We start from the raw sequence: 13,788 nt of genomic DNA, 5'->3' as shown, positions 1-13,788 counted from the left end.
AAATATTAGATGATACTTCGAGTGCAAGAAACAGTACTGAGCATCACTATTCGAGAAATAGATTTCCTGCTGTAATTACACATGACCAGAGGTCACAGCTACAAGGGAGGCAAGGGGGTGCGCAAGTAAGCTAATTTAATATAATAATAATTGATGGGGTTTAACGCCTCAAAACCACGATATGATTATGAGAGTAATGGAGGGCTCTGGAAATTTTGTCCACTCCTTAACGTGCACCAATAAGCTAAGGAGGTGTAAGGGACAGTAATTGTATGTTTAGTGTTGTAATTATTACATAAATGGAAAGGAATTAGTGGATAAAAAAGATCAACTTGCTGCAAGCAGGGAGGGTCTCATTTCGGAAGACTTTGTGCCTTAGGTAGTATGCTAAGGTTTGTTGGTCAGCTTCTGGCTTGTAATAAGTTGACATGCTATGTCACGCCAGATGGCAGCGCCTCCAGGATTGCACGAACATAGATACCAAGTACAGGGTATGGGAAAGCGACCACAGCTGTAGCTCAATTGATAGAGCATTGAACGCGTTATCCAAAGGCTGTAGGTTCAGTCCTTACCTGTGGCAGGTTGATTTTTCATACACTTTAATTTCTTTCCATTTATGTCATAATTACTATGATATATATATGGTTAAAATATACAGGTAATGTCCTCTATACCTTCCCTAGAGTCACTGTTTATTGATTTCACTAGAATGTGAGACAAAGAGAACAATTAAGGCCAGTGGCGGATCCAGAGGGGGCGGTAGGGGCGATTCCCCCCGCCCCCCGCCCCTAAGGCCTGTGTAGGCACGCTCCCTGCCCCCTCCTTCACTGCCTGTTGTCGACCTCATCACCAATTACGACAAATGAGGCGGGACCACTGTCAGCACAAATTAACAGTATTTATGCTGTGATGAGCTTCTTTGTGATGACAGTAACTACTAAAAACAAAAAAGGTCAAGACCCCCCCCTCACCAGTTTTACTTCAAGTGGACCGCCCCCTCTAAAACGAGGGGCTAGATCCGCCACTGATTAAGGCTTCACATAAAAATAGTTTTGCATTGCTGCAATGCACACCTGCACGGGAGCAACGGGCTGCAGGTAATCACATTTTCACTTTTTTTTTTGTAAATGAGACTATGTGTAGTAAAAAATGGGCAGCCGTCTTATTTACATGTTCCCTTTTTGTCAGCGTTCTTTAACGCTATCCTCTCGAACTTTAAGGATTAGCCAACACCATCCAGCCCAAACCGAAGTTTTATAGAAAGTAGATGTTCGTCTGTTATAGCACTGCGATTTATTCATAATATAAGTGCCTTGCTGGCGAAAAACATGCCTACTAGTTATGAAAAACTTTAACATAATGAATGGTCTCATTTACATATTGGAAACATGCCCTGAAGAATTGCAACTGAAATGATGTGCAATTTTTGCGAAATTCTGTGCAGTTTGTCACACAAGTGACCAATCCACCACTATTTTAAAGGTAACCTAAAGACGTAAATATGATCAACAGATTGTCATGCCCATATGCAATGTATGTGTCTTTACAGATAAAGCAACATGTAGTGTCCTTTCGTTTGCTATGTGTGTGTTCCAGATGTTTGTGCAACAGCTGTCAAACAGAAGTTTAAAAAAAAAAATACAGACCCTGTAATTCCTCATCATTCTCTTTTAAAACCAGCTTTTAAGAGCTGACATTTCGCCCTGCACACAAGCTGGGAAGCCTTTTATACATCAGTGCAGTTTAATAGAGAAAAACGTCATCATTTACGACACCTAAATCTGTGTCCAGAACCCACCAACGCGTGCGAGCCTGTAAGTGTTTTGCATGCACTTTAGCGAATAATAAATGCTTTGTTATTGAGTTTTTTGTTTACTCCATGAAGATGACTACCAATATGTTGTCATTTTTTATTTGCATGTCTATTGATTGATTGGATTTAACTCTCCAAAGCAACCCTGGACTATATATGAGGGATGCTGCAGATGTTTACTGTTGAATTTTAGTTTGGTGTTGCGTAGCGTGCCCTTAAATTAAAGCGCATGAATGTTTTGCTTTGTGACTCCATAAAAGAATCCTTTGCGTACGTATCATCTAATGCAGCAAGGACGGCAATAAGTAAGCTTTTGCGCCCTTCAGAAGTACTGGAGAGCTCAAGAAACAAAAATGCACTGTGGTTGTGGCGGCTGCATTTAAGTGCTGTCTGGCTGGCTATTCTTAAAGATGACTCCCACGCACTCTGTGGCTCATTCGTGTTATTAACAGTTTGTAGGCGACTGCTTGTTGCAGAAGTAAGATATCATTATCCCCCATCACAGTGCTTAAAATATCCCTTGATAGGAGGGGGGGGGACATGCTCTCACAGGCTCATATATACAGTAGTTGTTGCAGGGACAATCGCAGTGTAGTCAAGCCAATTGTCTCTAAAAGGAAGAAATGCTTATGAATTTTGCACAAAGAAATATATTATTCAGAGTGTATTCTGGGCATTTCCAATCAAGCACTAAAAAATGAAGACTTTGGCAACAATTTTTGAAAAATAACTTGGGATTGTAAAGGGCTAAAGATATGCAAGCTCGAAAGAAATAACTCTAGCTGCAACGCAGAACATTCATTTACTCACTGCACTGACAACCTCAGGTACGACAATGCTATATTTTATTTTTGCATACACTTGCCTCTAAAAGACGTGAGAATTGTGCTCCTTCAGTATTACACCAGACTCGCTTTGCACTACTAAAGAAATGAAAATTTACTGGTAACGTAAGGAGACCAAGGTGAGCCTTCATTAATTCACAAGAGGTAGCCTCACGCTCAGTTGCCTCATAAAACAGTATGCTATGGCATCATAGGCATGCGCACAGGGGGGGAAGGGGGGGCGGCCGCCCCCCTAATCACCTAAGAGGGGGGGGCGCAATATCTGCCCCGTACATTGACCCTTCTAGTCGCCTAAGAGGGGGGGCACAAAATCTGCCCCATAGATTGACTTAGTAGGATGGGGGGGGCGCTGCGATGAACCTTTGCCCCCCCCCTGATGGGGAACCCTCCACACGCCTATGTATGGCATACTGTTTCAAGCACTTCTGCCAAGAAGCTTAGTGGAATAAGGTGGTGACCCATTGTGTGTATCATCTCAAGGAAATGCATGCAGGAGTACAACGATACACGTTTTCCTGTTTTGCTCACACCATACCAACCTAATAATCATAGTTGAATCAATATTCGGAAAACTGATGGTTCAGAATTTCCCTGCACGAGGCTCTCTACGCAATAAAATCAACTCCAACACTTTTCAAATGGGTGCTGTAGTGCTACGGTTGACTGCCGAGGGCAGGTCCAGACCCCCGTCAAAAATGCAGGGGGAGCCGGCCTCCCATGCCTAACCTGACTTCAACCCCTTCCATCATAGCTGTGCAAACACCTCCCAGCCAACCATCTCACATCCAGTGGACATTTCCATAAATATCAACCATGAGATATTTAATCTTCAGAGGTGTCCACAAATGTTAATTTAATATTTATAAAATATTCAGAGGATGTCTATTTTGAACAGAGTGGGACATCCATAGAATGTCCACAGCAGTTCCCACACACAATATTGATATCATATTGCCAATATTAGTACAATATTTAGAGGACGTCCATTTTCACAAAAGTGAACATCCATAGGTTGTCCACAGCAGTTCCACAGATAACATTTATATATCAAATGCATTTATTTTAGGTGCATGGACCCATGCAATTGCACCATATGCTACAAAATAAGACTTTTACTCGTATTGATTGCTTTCCGAGGCAAAAATTTCCAGTGAGTGAAACCACTTGAAGTGGTCCCACTTGCCCCGTTCCCCCCCCCCCCACCCCCGTGGAATAATTTCCAGTTAGAATCTTGTTTCCAACTCGAAATCCCTCAACGAATGTTTATACCGAGTACAATTCAGACTGGCCAGATCTCGCACAGATGTTAGCTGGCTGCTATTGCATGTCACGTGGTTCCTACTTTATCAATCACAGGACCTGCTGGTCCAGTGAACAGTGCACAGCAAAAGTAGTATGATGGTGAAACTTAACAGCATTTATTGAACGCTTCCAGCAACATATCTTGGGATGTAGAATGTGTTTGCACATGTTCCTGTACGCCACCTGAAAGAAATATTTATGCGTAGTAAGTTAAAAGTAAAACAATAAACACATCAACACATTTCTAGCAAAAGCCATAATGGCCCTTAGCCCGTTTTGCAAAGGACATGCACAGTTTAAGGTGTGCCTTCAGCCCACTTGGTTGGCTAGATGAACCATGAAACGGTTATCAATGTACATTTTAAGCTACTTTTAATAGACTTAAAATAAGTTAACTTGTACGTATTTACTATTGTTTGCTGCATGGGCAGATGTGCACCATTAGACATGACCGTATTGCACAGCATTGGGGGGTGCTTACACAAACTATGCAGCACTTTAATTTATCAAGGCAAGGCAGAGAAAAATAACATTTGCTCACGTAGATGACTGGCCATTACATCGGTATCATAAAGGTTGACAATGCAAGCAATGAAACAAAAAATATAAACACGGGTAGAAGATAACGGTATTTTAGAGCAACTTCAGAGCATATTCCAAATCGGCAGGCGTTTAGAGGATAACCTATTTGTTCTTACACAGTGTAGAGAAATATCTATTAGAATATGAAACAGATTATTAAACGTAGCTTTTCTAGACATCTCTGGGGTGCATCAAAACGTTAATTAGGAAATCTTAAGGACTATATTAAAAGAAGCTGGCATACGTAATGACCGAATAAGCTTCTGAGGAAGATACACCAAGAAATCATAGTCTGCATGGAATGAGAAAGAATAAGTAGCAAAGAGAACATTGATATAAGCAAAAGGCTGAGGCAGGAATGTCTGCTGTCTCAGCTGTTATTCATGTTATACATGGTGCGGATGGAAAAAAGTGAGAATGAGACAACACTGGTTTCCATATGCCACAATAACAGGTGAGCGTGACTCAAGAGAAGCAGCTTGCAGGTTTATGTTATAAGGATATTGTCTTATTCGCGGATAATCGCGATGATATACAGCTCATTGTAACTTGTAAAACAGCACATGAAATTAAGACACATGCGGAAGGGAAGGTGAAGGTGTAGAACTAGGATTTAGTGTAACAAAATGTAGATTGATAATAATGGACGATACCAATAATCCGGTCGCATCAATACAGGTCCAGGAAATACCGACGGTAAGAGAATACAAGTACCTTAGTGTATTATTGAGGGTGATACAGAAAGCATCACGAAAATCCACCACCATAAATGGAAAGAGAAATGCTGCAATAATGAAGCACAGAACGTTATGGGGATACAATAGGTACGAGGTACTTTGAGGTTCGTGGAAAGGTGTAATGGTTCAGGGACTTACATTTGGGAACTCAGTGGTGTGTATGAAGTCAGAGGTGCAATCAGGACTTGATATGCATCAAAGGACTGTGGGACACCTCGAGTTGGGCACTCACGGGAAGACGAAAAATGAGGCTGTAAAGGGCAATATGGGATGGGCAAGGATTGAAGTGACAGAAGCGCAGGGTGAAATGAGGTTCAAAGAGAGGCTAAGGAAAATGGGCAAAGAAAGTGCTCCAGTATTTGTATACGATGAGTGTTGACTCACAGTGGAGGAAAAACAAGGAGACTCGCCAGGCGGCAGTGTAAGCGATATGACAACATAAGACGTAAGGTGAAAAGTCATAGAGGCGAAAAAGATTTATTGGATAGTAGCGATGGAAAACAAGAAATATTTTGAGTACCTAGCGAAAGGGCAAGACGAAATAAGGAGGGAAGCATTTTATGATAAATTAAGGGGAAGTGCTTTACTATTTGAAGTGAGGTCGGGTTGCCTTAGAACGCGTAGTTATAAGCGAGATTCAGTAAAGAAGAAAAATGTACATGCTGTAGAGAAGCTATAGGAAACAACGCAGCATGTTTTAATTGAATGTAATATATTCACCTGGGTTTATGTTTGGGCACTCACCTACATGAAGTCTTGGGTTTCAGAAACAACCATAGAAAGGTAAACAGATCTACGATAGAAGTAGTAATATACGTTTAGAGGATTGATGAAGCAAAAGTAGGGAGAAATGACAAAAATAAATAGTGGTGAAACTAAGGTCACTTTGCCGTAGGGTACAGAAAGTTGTGCTGCGAATTCATGGACTTTTATTTAACTGAACTAGACAAGGCAATAGGCCAAATTAAAAATAACAAAGAAGTTCTTTGTTTAGCTTGGGCGCACAGGTCGCCACCCCGTTATAATGGCACGCTCATAGAATCCATCCATCCAATCATTCATTCATCCGTGTACTTGGAATGTTCAACAGAAACGCATGACAGCTGGTGCTTTTTTGAGTCATCAGTGCATGCTGGGTTTTCGCCTGATAGTCAAACGTTGTCACAGTGTGGAAGCAGGGCTTTTCCTTTCATATATACCTTAACTAGTAGTATATCAGTGTCCTCAGCGCTCAACGGTCATGTATGAAAGCGCCAGGCGCCATGCCGGCTGACTACCGCATTCCAATCGCTGAGCGCTGTACTTCGCGCATACATAGACATCGCATACAGGACTATACAATACGGTACCATGCTTAATAAAGCCCACGAACATTCGGGATAAACGTTCACTTATACTTGAAATGTATAATGCAACACTTACCTCCTTATGGAAGAATTATTGCTGAGGAATCGGTGTAGTTCGACCAGCGCTGATGAATCCAAGATACCGCCAGTACAGCCGCAAAAACCGCTCAAACGTGCTCGTCATTACGTGTAACACTTTCCACAGATAAATCTGACCAAGAATACCAACTATTTCATGGTAATGTTAGACGGGTCCCTCTACAAAACTCGCTGCAATAACGGATACACACTAGAAGAAAGCCCCGCGACGAGTCGCCATGTGTTGTACGAAACTGTGGTGCCTTAATAAGTTTTACAATATATTAGAGCGCTGTTAGTAACACTTTCAGCTCTAAATAAAAAGCACAACATTATTTATTTAGTAATAATATTATGAAATAGGTTTTTATTTAGCATTAGCGCATGAAAACATAAAAACAAGTATACGGGACTAGGGCTACCCCTACTCATCTGCAAACAGACGGAGCAGACATGGCGGCATTATGAAAAAAGCAGTCGGAGCTAGCAGAGTTCATTGCTGTTAGGTCGGGGCAGATAATGGCGAATGTTTAAAAAAGGCTCCTTTTCGTAGGGAAGTGACTATGTTTTAAACACGAGTTATTCGCACAACGGTTCAGTATGAGCAGGCACCTCGTTGGAAGTCTACAACAGTAATATTCGTAACGCCGTGTCGGTCTGGCGCACGTCTACTCCAGCGATAGAATTAAAGTACGTTTTTTTCCCAGTGAGACCAGTTGCCGTCCAAGTGGTGCTGTTTTAATGGGCGCTTGAAAGCAAGTGGTACCACTTCAGTGGCCACTTAAAAGCAAGTGGTACTACTTTGAAAACCACGTGGCAGCAAGTGGGACCACTTTGGACCACTTGAAATCCCACTTCAAATTTTCGCCTGGGTTTATAGGCAAAGTTATTGTACGTAATATAGCAAAAGCCTCGGGGAACGCGCATATATATATATATATATACTATATATATATATATATATATATATATATATATATATATATATATATATATATATATATATATATATATATTATATAATATATATATATATATATATATATATATATATATATATATATATATATATATATATGTGCAGTTTTCATGGTGGCGTTGTGCATTGGTAGCCCGCAAATATAATTAATTGCCATATATACACATGTGTATTAACACCACTGATGACACAGCTAACATAAATACGGGTAAAATAGATGCTCAACGAGTAGTGTATGAAGGAAAGCATGTTCGCTGGGTTAATCTGGAATTTGAAAAATTGCCTCAACAGCATCACAGAGGCCATAACAGCAGTTCCAATAATGAGTGTCACCACCATGGTGTATTGGAACAAAGCAAGTGAACTTTTTATATACGCTAAATATCTCGGGCTTCCTGATGCTGAGCTCTCTTGTGCATGTTAGTGAAACAATGTTCACGAATATTTTATGAATATCCACTTTTTGATATTTAAATAGAGATGTTCACCCAATATCCACTGAATATCCACAAATAACATAGGATATTCAGACCATTTGTGGACATCCTCTAAATATTGATGGTTGGCTGGGCTAGCTCACACCTAATGTGGACTTCTTGTAATTCAATACAAGACAAATTAGATTATCATTTTAAAAACTCTGGACATAATTATAATGAAACCAGCATGACGTAATAATACAAAAAAGACAGAAGACACACGAGCACAATCACATTTATTGATCATTACATTTCAAGCATCTACAGTTTATCATGAACAATGATATTTAATGCAACAGAAGTTCACTTAGCAGCTCCTCTTTAAATGTAGCTGCCACATGCATGACTATCGCTCAGCAAAAAAGTTGGAGTGCACTCAGTCGACTCACTCAGCAAATATATATTCTGTTCTGAGGGCTCACTCGGACTCAGACTCACCAAAAATTTCCTCAACCGGACTCACTGGACTCAAACTCATGAGCGGTTTACTCAGCTGGACTCAGACTCAGACTCACGACTTGACTTTAGCCTGAGTGAGCCTGAGTGAGTCGACTCAGGAGTCCATAAGCTTAAAACTACCTTTTTTTAGATGTTGGTGTCAATGCTATTTAATGCCAATATCTCACATAATCGGTGCTCTACGATACGCCTTTTGATCTTATACCTTCAAATACAAGCTATCATTATTCCAGTAAGGACATTTTTAGGAAATACCCGACTCACATGAGATATTTTTATCAAGAACTTTCAGTGAAGAGTTTGCAAGGGGAGGTCATGGCACCCCTCCCAATTCACGTCTCTGACCAATAAATATTGACGTGGCACATGAACGTGAGTGCGTTGACATATGTGCAAATAGATTGGAGTACAAACGTAAGCCAATATATAAGGCTGATAGTAATGCTGAAGATGAGTAGATAGGACAATAGGTCGGCAATAAAAGGTGGAGCTCACTCAGACTCACTCAAGAAATATATTTTGCGCTGAGGGCTCACTCAGACTCAGACTCGCCAATATTTTCCTCAACCTGACTCACTCGGACTCAGAATCACCAAACATTTCCTCAACGGGACCCACACGGACTCAAACTCACCCAAATATTCCTCACCCATACTCACTCAGACTCAGATCATGGGCCGATCTGAGTCTGAGTGAGTCGACTCATGAGTGAGTTTGCCGACCTATGTGCATGACACCAATTGCAATAACACATACCACAGTCAATGGGCACACCTTGGAAAACTCTAGTCGTACACACAGATTAAAATATCATTGGGCTAAGCACTACCACCATGACACGATGTTCTTCCTGTATAAGAAGGAAATATAGTAAACTTCAAACTTCAAGTATTTTTTATACTACTGCCTCAAGTTAACTAGTCATATTTGTACCTACATTTTGTGATTTACCACACAATCAAGGCATTTTAGGTCTGAGACCAAGCTAATTGTTACAATATTGTCATAAAAACATATGAAAGGAAAGGTGGTACAAGCGACTGCTTGTTCAGCTTGAACAAGGAACAGTGAACACTCCTATTTGCCACCTGCTTGTGCTGCCCTTTAGACCATTTATTTTCAAAGTACATGCCTATTTAATTACTCTGTTGTTCTCTTTAGAAGTCACAGCCTGCACTGGTAAAAAAGCATAGCGAGGGGTGACATAGTAGTTGCCGCTTACTTTATACAGGCTTAACAGGTCAAAAACAGATGTCCAAAGTCCTCAACTATGACATTGTGAGTTGTGCGTTTCACAACGAAGGCATGCATGTGGTCATCAAAATAGTTTGTCTCACGGTACGAAGTGAAAACAAAATATTTTTGGTCACAAGCCACAATCAACGTGACCTGGGCAAAGTGTGGAAGGTCATCATCTGCTATAAATACAGGTAGCACACAACCGACACTGATTTTTCTTTCGCACACTGTGATAGATGTCGCACTGTGCATATTTTTCACAGGCATGTCAAGCTCCTGCAGTCTGTCTTTCCAAAGATCCGGCAATGAGTTTACGTCTATTCTTACTGTGCCTATGGCAGCCACAGATTCTAACGGCTGGGTTAATGAGTATACATAAGCTTCATCTGATGTCGTCGGCTCAGGGTTCCACAAATGCTCTTAAAGTTACGAGTTTTCCTTGCAATGGACTTGAAAAATTTATGCTTTGCCTCAAAGTGCATACAGGAGAGCCTGCACAAAGGACCGTACAAAAGAAGATGCCTCGGATAATGAATCATGAAGTGCATTTTTGGTATAACGTTTACATTTGGAAAAGTTTCCCTAAAAGCAGTGTAAAAATCATCGAGTACTTGCAATTGTGCAGCTGCACTACTGCACACATGAGGTGCTTGTTCTGATTATGAAATCCTCTTCATGCCACTTCTCACCAATATGTTCTGTCTTTGCCAAACAAAAACGGCAGATAGGCCCTGATGAAAAGCATTCACGAAAATCAGCCTATCTTATGGCTAGACAACTTATCTCCATCACCGATCAAAAAAATCTCCGCACATATAACGAAGGAACCCTTTAACAAACTGTCCATCTATCTCAAGTCCATGAGATTCTAGCTGCTGAAGGTCCTCAAGCAGTGACTGAATAATCTTGTGCAAGGTGAATTTTGCTACAGTGGCAGTTTTCACAAGAAGAACAAGATATTTGCTGTAAACTTTTGAGCGAAATTGGGGTGGGAATTTAGAGCTGTCAGATAACCAGCCAGGACTTTATGCTTTTCACGTTTGCTTCCAATTGGATTGTAGAGTTCAAACTCATCAAAGTAAAGTTACGATCTAATCGACACATTCACTAATCGACCGCTATCAAGGAAAGCCGGCAGCGCGACACCAGTCTTAAAGGCCATGCAAACACTCGCGCGACCGAAATCCAATTTCGATTTCGAAGGCCATGCATTGGCGCTGTGGTCGCGGTGGTTGCGTGGGGCGCGCATGCGCGTTGTGTGCGTTGTTTGGCGCCTTTTCGTCATGTTTTCGTTCCCGCTCTGCCAGCTGTGCCGCTCTGCCTGGCTCAGCGCCTATTTCGAACCCATGCGTGCGCGTTTTGGAAGTTATGGCAGGATGCGTTTGCCTCGTCGTGCTGAAGGATGGCCAGCGGAAAAATGTTTCACTCCCTAACGGTGCCTACGGCGAACTGATGGATGCTCTCGCTTCCTTAACCAACATACATGACAAGACCTTGGTAAGTTTTAATCAAACTTTCGTTTCTTGCTTAGTGCCGATAAGTCGTGAGATGTACTACATGCATACATAACTGTTCTGGCGCGTACTGCCACTGTGGCGTGCAAAGTGATTCAGGCTCTTTGGTAATCGTTTTTGAAGTTTAAAGAGACTAGCGAAACCGTTATTGTCATTTTATGCTTGGTTCTGTTGAATGACTTGATAGCTGAAGGCAAAACGAAGAAAAAGCTCGCTGCTTTATGGAAGGAACGTCACGCCATACATTTTAGTGACCGTGTTCGTTCTTTAAGAGTGCGTAATTGTTCTTTTGAATTAGCTATTTGATTAGGCTCCAACATATTTTCGCTATTTTTCATAGTTAGGCCGTGGTTTAGGCTAATTCAGTGGCAAACTTTTGTATTCGGAATTTTTCGTTTCAAAAAGTCAGAGTAGTGTATGTGTGTGTGCAAATGAGAGCGCGCATGTTCTTTGATCTCCCTGTACCCCGCAGCTTAGATGCGTGATAGCTAGGGCACTGTGTTTTCGGTGTTTATATTTCTTGAAAGTCGGCGGGTGTTTATCGAAGTTTATATTTTTGGCGGAAATTCGGCGTTTATCGGAGGTTATTTCTCGTAAATCTCCAATTCTCCGAAATTCGGAGTTTTTCATTATTCTCAAAACTCCAAAATTTTAGATCAATTCATATCTAAATACTAAAATATCAAAACTCACGAAGCACATTTTATTTTTTCTAGAAGGCTTGAATGCACAAAAACATATATGCACAAGCGAAATACTTCAACACAAAACACCTGCATTTGTGTGTATAACAACCTTAGCTTAAAGCTTATTGTAAAACACGCAAGCATACTTTGCGAAGTTGCTGTCAGTGATCGAAGCGCGCTCCTTTCGATTGACGACTCTCAGCTTTGAAAACGCCCTTTCAACGTTAGCGCTAGAAACAGGAAGTGCCAGAAGACGCAGCGCATTGCGAGAAAGCACTGGCCACTGGACATTTGTGAAGTCTCCAAAACGACAGGGATTCAACAATGTTGCATATTTCATAGCACTGATAGTTCGCAAAATCACTCAGGAGCTGGCTCATGTTCGTCAGTTTCAAGAAGCACCAATTGAAAAATAGGCGCATATGTTTGGAACGCACAGGGCAGCTCATGCTTCACATTTGGATTCACAATTTGAACACAGTATCAAAACGATTCTTTGCTGTACTGGAGTTGATCGCACAGGTTGCTCTCAGATGTCTGTCTCCACTTTTCGGCGACAGCAGCGTAGTATTGTGAATGTTTGCGACAGTCATTAAGCGGTCATTCTCGTCAAGAAGGTCAAACAGACTTGTGACATCTGATGCGGAAGACCTCGGTTGGATCACGCCATTGACTGATGAGTGCGTGCAAAGGAACCCCCAGTATGGGATAAACTTGGTGTGCCAGGGTACTCTCAAGTTCCTCTGCCTCCTTCCTCTGCCTCAAGTTCCTTAATGATTGAGAGCACGGCACACGAATTGGTCTTCAGAAACCTCATCTTAACAAGCAAGTCGTGTACAGCTTCAGGCGATGAAATAAGACTCTTGAGCTTCTCACACTTCGTTCCGTTGGCTTTGTCGCTTCCCAATAAAGACAAAATGGCGCGCCAGTAGTCCAAAATATCTTCTAGAGCTTCATAAAAAGAGAACCACCTTGACGGACATACGGTTTTAAGCGACTGAAGGACATGCCCATGGCCAAGCACACAAGACCAAACTTAAGGCGCAGCTCCTGCAACGGTTTCAACAGGGCAGGAAAGGGCACAACAAAATCTTGAACTACGTTAAACGATTTTACCGGCGAATGTTTATCGCATTTATTCGGATACAACCGAAAACACTGAGCCCTAGTGATAACTTATACATGTTATCAGTATGATATCACGGCGCGGCCCAGTGAGACAAACAACAAACCATGTTTGATCTTCCGCTGTAACATGTATTCAACTTATTGAGTTTTTGAAGCTTCAGCCAGTCATTGCATGCTGATTTACGCGTTTTCCTGTAATCTTGTACTGATTTTGCAACGTGGGCTACTGAAGTGCACTCGGAGAAAGTTGCTACATTAACATGTTGATTTAACAGATCCAAATGTATGATGAAGAGCTAGACGACTATGTCGATCTTGAGGAAGGAAGTGACGTCCCAAACAAGGCTAAAATAAAATTGGCGCGGAAACAAGGCCTTCGTGTTGATGTGAGTACTGTTGCAGGTTGGCAATATCTTATTTGTTTTCTGCAATTCTAAGCAGGGGTTTTATCACGGTGTAATTTGCAATGTGGAATGTTACAAAGAATTGGCATACAATATTTAGCGAGAACAGGATCAAACAAGCGAAATAAGATTTAGGAACTGAGTAAATTGTGGCAGGTGCACTTTTACAATATCCAATGCCAAAAAGCAAATGCCAT

The 13,788-nt window shown here is 41.4% G+C and overlaps 1 long non-coding RNA gene across 2 annotated transcripts; it reads right to left on the bottom strand.

Moving 5' to 3' along the window:
- Positions 1-4,054: 4,054 nt before the first annotated feature.
- LOC119378813 (uncharacterized) lies at positions 4,055-7,023 on the bottom strand. 2 transcript variants are annotated; one of them, XR_007414811.1, is made up of 4 exons: positions 6,702-7,023; positions 6,024-6,072; positions 5,418-5,530; positions 4,055-4,143 (listed from the first exon to the last, which is right to left on the bottom strand). It is a non-coding gene; the product is annotated as an uncharacterized LOC119378813 (long non-coding RNA). The 2 variants fall into 2 exon arrangements; XR_007414812.1 differs by lacking the exon at positions 6,702-7,023 and having other exon boundaries at positions 6,000-6,047.
- Positions 7,024-13,788: the final 6,765 nt, after the last annotated feature.

This window comes from Rhipicephalus sanguineus, unplaced genomic scaffold, assembly GCF_013339695.2.
Source record: "Rhipicephalus sanguineus isolate Rsan-2018 unplaced genomic scaffold, BIME_Rsan_1.4 Seq994, whole genome shotgun sequence".
Taxonomy (NCBI): Eukaryota; Metazoa; Arthropoda; class Arachnida; order Ixodida; family Ixodidae; genus Rhipicephalus; species Rhipicephalus sanguineus.
Note: the sequence above shows the minus strand (reverse complement) of the source record. Positions and strands in the feature narration are given on the sequence as shown.